We start from the raw sequence: 9,733 nt of genomic DNA, 5'->3' as shown, positions 1-9,733 counted from the left end.
TATTTGTCTTTGACATCATCCCTGACACAGAGATCCTAAAACCCCTGTAATTTCCTTTTTTTTTTTTTGTTTAGAAAGATCAGCCCTGAGCTAACATCCGTGATAATCCTCCTCTTTTTACTGAGGAAGACCAGCTATGAGCTAACATCTATTGCCAATCCTCCTCATTTTTGCTCCCCAAAGCCACAGTAGATACTTGTATGTCATACTTGCATATCCTTCTAGTTGCTGTATGTGGGATGTGGCCTCAGCATGGCCGGACAAATGGTGCGTCGGTGCGTGCGCGGGATCCAAACCTAGGCGGCCAGTAGCGGAGCGTGTGCACTCAACTGCTAAGCCACGGGGCCGTGCTCCTTGTAATTTCCTAATTGATAAGAACACTAGGAGAATTTTTGTTCTATCGAGGCAACTCTGGGTGGGCTTGTGGATGGCTCCTGGATGGGGGCTGGTCACCAGGAAGACCAAGCCCTGATTAAAGCTTCAAATTTTTAGTCCTACCCCTTATCTTGCAGAGAGGGGAGGGGGGCTGGAAACTGAATTAATAATTAATCATGCCTACGTGACAGAGACTCCATTAAAATTCCAATAGAAGGAGGTTGAGAGAGCTTCCAGGATGGCAATGAAAAGGAGTGCTTGGAGAGTGGTGCACTTGGATATGGCATGAAAGCTCTGTGCCCCTTCTCACATACCTTTCCCTATGCACCACTTCCATCAGGCTGTTCTTGAGTCATATCCTTTCATAATAAACTGGTGATCTAGTAAATGTTTCTCTGAGTTTTGTGAGCCACTCTAGTAAATTAATGAAACCCATGGAAAAGGTTGTGGGAACCTCTGATTTATAGCTAACCAGTCAGAAGTACAGGTAACAGCCTGGGCTTGTAACTGGCATCTGAAGTTGAGGTGAGTTTGGGTGGGTGTACAGTCTTATAGGACTATGCCCTCAAACTGTGGAATCTGATGTATCTCTGGGTTGACAGCATCAAATTCAGTTGAATTATCTGACGACTAGCTGGCATTCCAAGAATTGCTTGTTGGAGATGTGGGGAACCCTCGCACGTGTGAAAAAATGAATCTCAGAACACCATTTATGGGCATACACCCAAAATGATTGAACGCAGAGGTATAAAAACATAAACGTACACTCGTGTTCTTAACAGCATTACTCAAAATAGCCAGAAGCTGGAAGCAAAACAGGTGTCCATCAACAGATGAAATGACAAAAAAAATGTGGTGTATACACACAGTGGAATACCATTCACCCTTAAAAAGGAAGAAATTCTGACACATGCTATGACAAGGACCAACCTTGAGGACTTTATGATAAGGGAAATAAAGCCATCCACAGAAGGAAAAATACTGTATGATTCCACTCATATAAGGTACTTAGAGTACTCAAATTCATAGGAATATAAAGGAGAACGGTGTTTCCCAAGGACAAGAGGGAGGGATAACAGGGAGTTTTTGCTTAATTAGCACAGAGTTTCAGTGCAAGGTGAAAATAGTTCTGTGGATGGTTGGAGGTTATGGCTACACAATAATGTGAATGTACTGCATGTCACTGAACTGTACACTTAAAAATGGTTAAAATGGTCACTTTTAGGTTATGCATATTTTATGACCATTTAAAAAAATTAATTATTTTCAACAAATGAACAAACACTAGCTACATGCAATAGCATAGATGAATATCACAACCAAAATGCTGCATAAAAGAAATTATATTAAAAGGTTATAGATTTTTTAATACCATTTATATAAAATCTAAAAAAAAAAACAAAACTGAGGTCTGGCTTCCAATAATGCTGGAGTAGCTTGTTGAACTAACACTCTCACAGATAACAATGATAAAATCTGCATAAAATATTATATGTATTTATATAGAATCATGTAGCTATATGTAATACACATATAATAAATGTGTATATGTGTGTATGTATAAATCTCTTCTGAAAGCAAGCAGAACTGAGAGGAAGTCTTCCCTTAAATGATGGGAATTGCACCAGGAGATATTTGCAAGCTTGAGTCTTTTGCCGCAAAGCATTCCAAAATCTGTACATGGCCCAGACAGGGGCAAAACTACAGTCTTATTTGTAATGTTAGAGGATGTATTTTGGGGCTGACAGAGTAGCTGGAAAGTTAAGGCAGAAATTCTAGAAGGGAGGGAGACACACAGAGGAAAATCTCAAAACATGTATGTAAGTCCCCCACACACACACCAAATTGGCAGATCTTTGAACAACACACATGCAGGGTAGACCCCAGAGGGCTTAGTGTAAAAACAGCACTTGGTAGATGAAAGAACTGAATGAGGATTTCAGCTATGCTCACTGTAAAGGAGAGAAGATTGGAGTTTCTGTCCAGCCAAGTTAACTCCCTGCTAGAAAAATAACAACACTCTTCAAAGGAATACAATAGAATACAGAATCTCTATAACTATCATTCATGGTTTCCAGTACACAGTTTAATTTTTTTTTAATTTATTTTTCCCCCAAAGCCCCAGTAGATAGTTGTGTGTTATAGCTGCACGTCCTTCTAGTTGCTGTATGTGGGGCGTGGCCTCAACATGGCCAGAGAAGCAGTGCGTTGGTGCGTGCCCGGGATCCGAACCCAGGCCCCCAGTATCAGAGCACGCGCACTTAACCGCTAAGCCTTGGTGCCGGCCCTCCAGTACACTGTTTAAAAAATCATGAGATTTGAAGAGATGGGCAAATGTAATCGATATATGACCAAAAGCAGGCAGTAGAAACTCTCTCCAAGCTGTTGCAATTAGCTGACAAGGATAAGACAGCAGCTATTATAAAGATGATCAAGGTGGTATGAAAAATATTCTCATAATGAATGAACATATCTGGAAACTCAGCAGAGAAATGGAAATTACAAAAAAGAACCAAATAGGAAGATTAAATAAAAAAAAATACTTTTGAGATTACATGTACATTAGAAACAGTAGAATAGGGCTGGCCCTGAGGCTTAGCGGTTAAGTGTGCGTGCGCCGCTGCTGGTGGCCCCGGGTTTGGATCCTGGGCGCGCACCGATGCACCGCTTCTCTGGCCATGCTGAGGCCGTGTCCCACACATAGCATCTAGAAGGATGTGCAACGATGACATACAACTATCTACTGGGGCTTTGTGGGGGGGGAATAAATAAATAAAATCTTTAAAAAAAAAACACATAGCAAATGATGAGATGTGTCAAAAGGAAGCAATCTGAAAGACTTTCCAATGTCTCAAGTTGGAAAACTGTGAGCAACAAAATAAATAGTGGTGGCATTGGATTATTATGCAGAGAATAAAATAAATATCTATGAGTCTATACTGACATAAAATAGATTAAATAAGAAAGGAAGAAAGAAAGAGGAATAAAAAAGAATAAGAGAAAGAAAGGAAGAAGGAAGGGAGAGGGAGGGAGGGAATCTTCCTCACAGAATTCCAAATAATAAATGTGGCTGGATAGCATGAAATCGAAAATCGCCACTAGAACACCACAGTAATAATTATTGTGGGTAAAGCTGACTGACGAATGCAAAAACTGTGGGTGAAACTTAAAAAAAAGATACATTTGCAGAGCCTCAAATCATCTGCCTCAAAATACATAAACTTTTTTATGTTAAATACTTTAAAAGACCTATGACTATTGAAAGCAAAAATTATCACACTGTATTGTGGGATTTATAACATGGGAAGATGTAAAATTTATGACAACAATAGCACAAAGGACAGACAGAGGTAAATGGAACTGTTCTGTGGCAAGACTTCCATATTTTACATTGATTAAACTGGTGCACTATTAAGTCTAGGTAGGCCGTGATATGTTAAAGATGCATATTGTAATCTGGACCAACCACTAAAAAATGCAAAGATGTGTCACTTAAATGCTAATAAAGGAATTAAATAGCATACAAAAAGGGTTTGTACAAGAATGTTCACAGGAGATGACCTGCACGTCCCCAGGAGGAAGATGAGCCCACTGTGGGGCATCCACAGAGCAGAACGCCCTCGGCCGTGCCGAGGAGCAAACGCTGACACACACAGGTTGGGAGAGACTCATCAACCTCGTGCCGAGGGAAGCAAGCTGGACAGAAAACAATACACGTGGGATGATTTCAGCCAAGATGAACCTATGCTGAAAAAACCAGAACAGTGGTTGCCTTGGGGGAAGGAAAAAATTGCCTAGGAAGGAACAGGAAGGGGTTTTCTGGGGGTGATGGAAATATCCTATTCTTAAAGGGGTGAAAGTTATATGGGCATGTTTACTTGCCAAAAATGTAAGGTTGAGATTTGTGCCTTTCTGTGTGCGTACTTCTTATCCCCCCTACCACACAAAGGACTAAAAGAATAATAAAGTGAGGTGGGAATGGGATGGAGTGTGGAAGAAACAAAAATGGCAGATGATTAGTAGTTGTTGAAGCTGGGTGACGAGCCTACTATGCTGTTTTGTTTATTTTGTATATTGTTTAATTTGTTCTGTAATAAAACACTTGTATAAGAAGACAAACTCGATATATAGTGTTGGCTGGTAAGATGTCAGTTACCTTTGGGGAGGAAGGAGGGAGAAAGGGATTGTTCGGGCCTGAGTGAAGCTGGTGCTAGTTCTTGGTCACACAATTGTGTTCACTTTGTAATAATTCTTTGAAGTTTACAAGGATGACTTCTGTGTATATTTCTATACGCATGTTATACATTAATAAACATTTTAAATCTGGCATATTTGCAAAAAGATCCTAACTCAATATCTCAGAATAACAGCAGTGTTTTGTTTTAAAGTGGAACACGTTCACTCATGGTATCATCAGATGGATTTTAATACTCCCAAGTAACTAGTAATGCCCTCACCCTTGAGTGGTCCCCCTGGGTCGTTCCATTTTTGCCTCAATTTGGCAAGTGGCATGGCTTTGAGTTTTTATGATGAGTATGGGCCCTTAAGCTGGGTGGGTTCCAAGGGAAGGATCTCTGCAGCAACCCTGATCACGGGGTCCAGAGGGAGGATCATTGCAGGCTGGATGGATGGAGGGGATGGTAGGACAGATGGCCTTGAAAAGGCAAATTCCAGGATCCCATGCACCCGGTATTTCCATTTTAGATATTGAATTTACATTTCAAATCCTGGCCAGGGAGCTTCCACCAGGGTTGCAAGCATCCTCACCAACATCCAGGCTGGTGAGCCCCACCCCTACCTGAGTACTGGCCTCAAAGGATGCAGCCCAACCACACTGCACAACTCTGGGGGATGGGCAAGGCATGGAGAGATGGCATCATATAAAGAAGAGGCGGGGTAGAAGGTGGGGTGTAGATGCAGAGGGCGTGGGCCAAGGGTGGAGGGACAGGTGGGAGTTGGGTCCCCTAGCTGTGCATGCTGGTTGCTTTTGTATCTTAACCATTCCTGGCTGGGAGCTTGCAGGACTGCAGGTCTACAACTCCCAAGATGCTCTGGACACGGGGCAGTGCCTATCCCTGGGTGGAGGAGCAGGGCGGTGAAGGCTTGCCTGAGTGCCAAACCGCCATTGACTCAGGACTCTGGTCCTGCACGCGCTCCAACTGGACTGAGTCCCGGAGGGATGTGACGGGACGAGAGGGACCAGAGAGTTAGGAGGGTGTGGCAGCTGCATGGGCAGCTGCGGGCCTGCAGCGTGCAACTGCTTTTGTCCAAAATTGAAGCTGGACTCGCGCCAATTCCCCACCGCCTCCCTCCGTTGCTTGATTCCTCCTACCCGCTGTGTGCCTCTGGGTCTTTCCACAGCCTCCTACCTAGTCCAAGGCCAGGTGCTTCTCTAAACTGCTTATGGGAACTGGTTTGACATCCCAGAAACTTTCCACTTTGCCTGCTGCCCTCTCCCTTCTCCAGCCAAAGTGCCATCACTTCATCAGCTTTTGGGAGACATTCGCCCTTGTGGCCCCTCTTGCAAGCACAACTTAAGAGTTTGCAGGGTGGTAACATTGGCTGTTGCTTGCCTTTTTCACAGATGTGGAAGTTGAGGCATCTGTGAGGTTAATCATTGGTTTTCCCAGGATCCACTAAGAGCAGAGGAGAACAAATCAATTTCCAGGCAAATATCTATTAGGCCATTTTCACTAACCCATTCCAGGGCAGAGGCCTCAGAAACAGCACCCGTAAGATGAGAATAGCTTAAGCATTTTGCTTTTTAAATTGATCACCTAATCTCAGCTCAGGCCTGAGTGGCCAGTCTCTCAGGGACATGGGTGGTGATTCTGATCCCTCAGGAAGAGACTGGTGGTCCAGCTTTGGGAGAGGCATTGTCATGGTAGACAGCACTTGGGCAGCATTTGAAACCCGTCAGCTTTAACATCTCTGCTTTGGATTCAGGCAAGGTTCCCGGATAAAGACGCCTTGGGATAGTCAGATGTACCATATTCTTTAAAAACTGGTTACATCAGTGAAAAGAACAGAATATAAAATATCCTGTTCATTTGCAAAAGATAAAATGCAAGCAAGACTTTCTTGTTAATTTTTTTCTGCTCATTCTCTTGGCTGTACTGTGCGCTTGAATGCAGAAACAAAAAACTTGAATTGCCATATTCTCTTTTCCTGAGATTGGTAAATTAACTTAAAAGTCTTATTGAAACGTGTGGAGGAATGATTAGCAGTTTTTCTGACTTATGTCATCCTTAAAAGTCTGGGCGTTGATCTAAATGAAAACAAGTCCTTGTTTATATTACACACCCCAATAGGTTACATTTCCGATTCCTGAATGTGGAATATAAGCAAAACAACTGGAAAACCTGGTCATGGAAACTAGACCCTGTCACTATGTCAAGAATTTGCCTCTTTATGAATTAATGACATATGAATTCTTCAACGTTTTTGTAAAGAAAGGATGAGAATCTCTGCAGTGTCTCTGAATGTGGCAAGACGGGGAATTCTCGTTAGACCACATCCTCGTGTTCCTCTCTCGTGTTCAACAGGTCCGGGTGATAGTCCATGTGGTCAATTGCAGCGCCGACCCCCAGTCCCCAGTGTTCCATCCTACTCTGGCCTGTGACCTCTTCAGGAGTTTCTGATGACACTCGTCCACAAGGGTTGGAAGGAGACAGTGTAACGTGAGGATAGTCCTCATCTTGAAACAAGGATTAATTGAGAGGAAAGTCTCTGGGTCTGTGTGCTCCAATGCACTGCTGTTGGGGTGTTGCTGCAGTGACCACTGCGCTCCCAGCAGTCCCCAAAATGGCTGCCTCAGACATTTGATCTCCTGGTGCAACCACAGCAGCTGTTGACAGAGCTGGGCGCTCGTCGTTGTTAAGTGTCTTCCGTCAGATTTTGTGGCTCTGACCCTCGTCTGCTCACCCCCTTCCCATTCTTAACTGCTGCATTGATTGTTTTGTAGTTGTTTCCTAGGAGTCACTGTGTGTAACTGGATTTCACAGTGTCTTTAAGGACCCACTTTCACTACACGAGTCACTGTACAACAGCCACTTATCCTGGTGTAGCCCATGTTCGTCCTCTAAAGTGGAGCTGTGAAGAAACCTGTTTACTCAGAGCTCCTCTCATTCTCGTGCTGCTGGGGCTCCTTATGAAGCTGGGCATCTCATCTTTGGTCTCATCATATTATTCTTTGCATCGATTATTCTGAAGTCAGATACAACTTTGTTAATAATGTGGACACTGGCTGTCACAGGCACTTTTATGTATCTTCCCCAACAGCTCTGTGAAGTAGGCCTGTGATCTCCATTTTACAGGGGGGACACTGAGGCTCAGAGAGGTCGAGTAGCTTCCTTCACACAGTTTCTTGGTGCATTTTGAGTCTCCACCTGGCACTCCGCCTCTCAGGTGTGTGCACTTAGCTGGTTTTCCACTTTGTCCCTCTCTGCCAGCCTCACCAAAGGCACACGGCCCATCCTGAGTCCATTGTCTGCTAGTTGGCAGTCACCCTGCACAAACAGGCCCTGGGTGGGGAGTGGACTAGCATGGCGTGGTCGTCCAGCATACCCTGGGCAGATTCTAGGTTTATTGCGAGAGCTGGAGTAGTGGAAGATACTGACCATCACTCACCTGCAAGGTTTCTCATGTAGAAACACTCCACTGACTTTTTGCAGGTGTCATGACTTTTTGTCTTCATTGCTCCTCTGGACTTTCTCCTACAGTCCGTGCTGTGCAGTAACATAGACTACAGAGATTGGTGAACATAATACTGTTGCCCTACACCAAACGGTCACATCACTCATTTTTCTAATTATGAAAGAATTACATACTTTGTAAAACAACTCAAATTACACAGATCTATGTAGAGTAAAGAGAAACCTTCCACTTGCGTCCCCTTCCCTGCACACTCACTCCTCTACTCAGAAGGAACTATTGTTAAGAGGTGGCAGCTTATTCTTCTGGACATTTCCTATGAATTTATAAATACTCATAAACAATTTTTAACATAAATAAATTACATAACTACATCGTTTTGCAACTTGCTGTTTCCCAAAACATATATCATAGACGTCTCTCCTTATCAGTGCCCGTCACTCTAACTTAGCTTTTTAGAAGTTTTAGAGCTACTCCAAAGAACAGGAATACCACGATCTGTTTATTTCTTCTTTGATGGAGATGGAGTTATTTCCAGTTTCACTATTATACATAATGCTGCAGCAAGATCCTTCTATGGAATTTATTACACTGTTATTCAACTGCTCAATTTGCTTTGTTCCATTTTAGTCAGAGACTATGATATATTTTTAACAATTTTATGGGAATTATTTTATAGGGAAATTAATTTTATCTCTGAATCAAGACATTTATGGGAAAGTGGACTTCAAGGTCATCCACCTCAATATTCTGGAGAAAAATCATGAAACTCAGAAGATATTATGCTTGCTGCATCACATTCTAACAAGTCACGTTAAAAATTTAAAGTTGAATGTTTGGGCTGGCCCAGTGGTGCAAGTGGTTAAGTGTGCGTGCTCCGCTGTGGCGGCCTGGGGTTCGCGGTGGCCCAAGGTTCTCAGGGTCGGATCCCGGGCACTCACCGATGCACTGCTTGTCAAGCCATGCTGTGGCGGCGTCCCATATAAAGTGAAGGAAGATGGGCATGGATGTTAGCCCACGGCAAGCCTTCCTCAGCATAAAGAGGAGGATTGGCAGATGTTAGCTCAGGGCCGATCTTCCTCACAAAGCAAAAATAAAAAACAAAATAAATAAATTGAATGTTAGTATAGCCTCTACAGTCTTTGTTCAGAAGAAGGATGACTTTTTCTTGTCTTTAAAACTTCTGACTCCAAGGGCTCTCAGTTGGGCTTCAGAGAGGATAAGATATTGGTGTTGTATCTGTTTCTCTTCAGCTGTAGGCTGCATCTTCTAAAGACCATAGACTTGAACATGGTCCAATGTATATATATGATTTGGGTCAAAAATTCAAAGTAATGAACCCAAGATAGGAATCTATAACTTTGGTTCATTTTTAAAGTTTTATATTTATTTATTTTTTTCCCCAAAAGCCCCAGTAGATAGTTGTATGTTATAGCTGCACATCCTTCTAGTTACTGTATGTGGGATGCGGGCTCAGCACGGACAGAGAAATGGTGCATCGGTGTGCACCCGGGATCCGAACCCGGGCTGCCAGCAGCAGAGCTCGAGCACTTTACCACTAAGCCACGAGACCGGCCCTATAACTTTGGTTCTTAATGAAGAGTTTCCTTTGATATCCTCATGTCTCTGTGATTACTAGTAAAAACTCACCTATGGATGAAGAGATGCGGTTCTGCTGGCAATGCCTGGCTTGAACATCCATAGT

Source organism: Diceros bicornis (genome assembly GCF_020826845.1).
Source record: "Diceros bicornis minor isolate mBicDic1 chromosome 13 unlocalized genomic scaffold, mDicBic1.mat.cur SUPER_13_unloc_1, whole genome shotgun sequence".
NCBI lineage: Eukaryota > Metazoa > Chordata > Mammalia > Perissodactyla > Rhinocerotidae > Diceros > Diceros bicornis.
Note: the sequence above shows the minus strand (reverse complement) of the source record.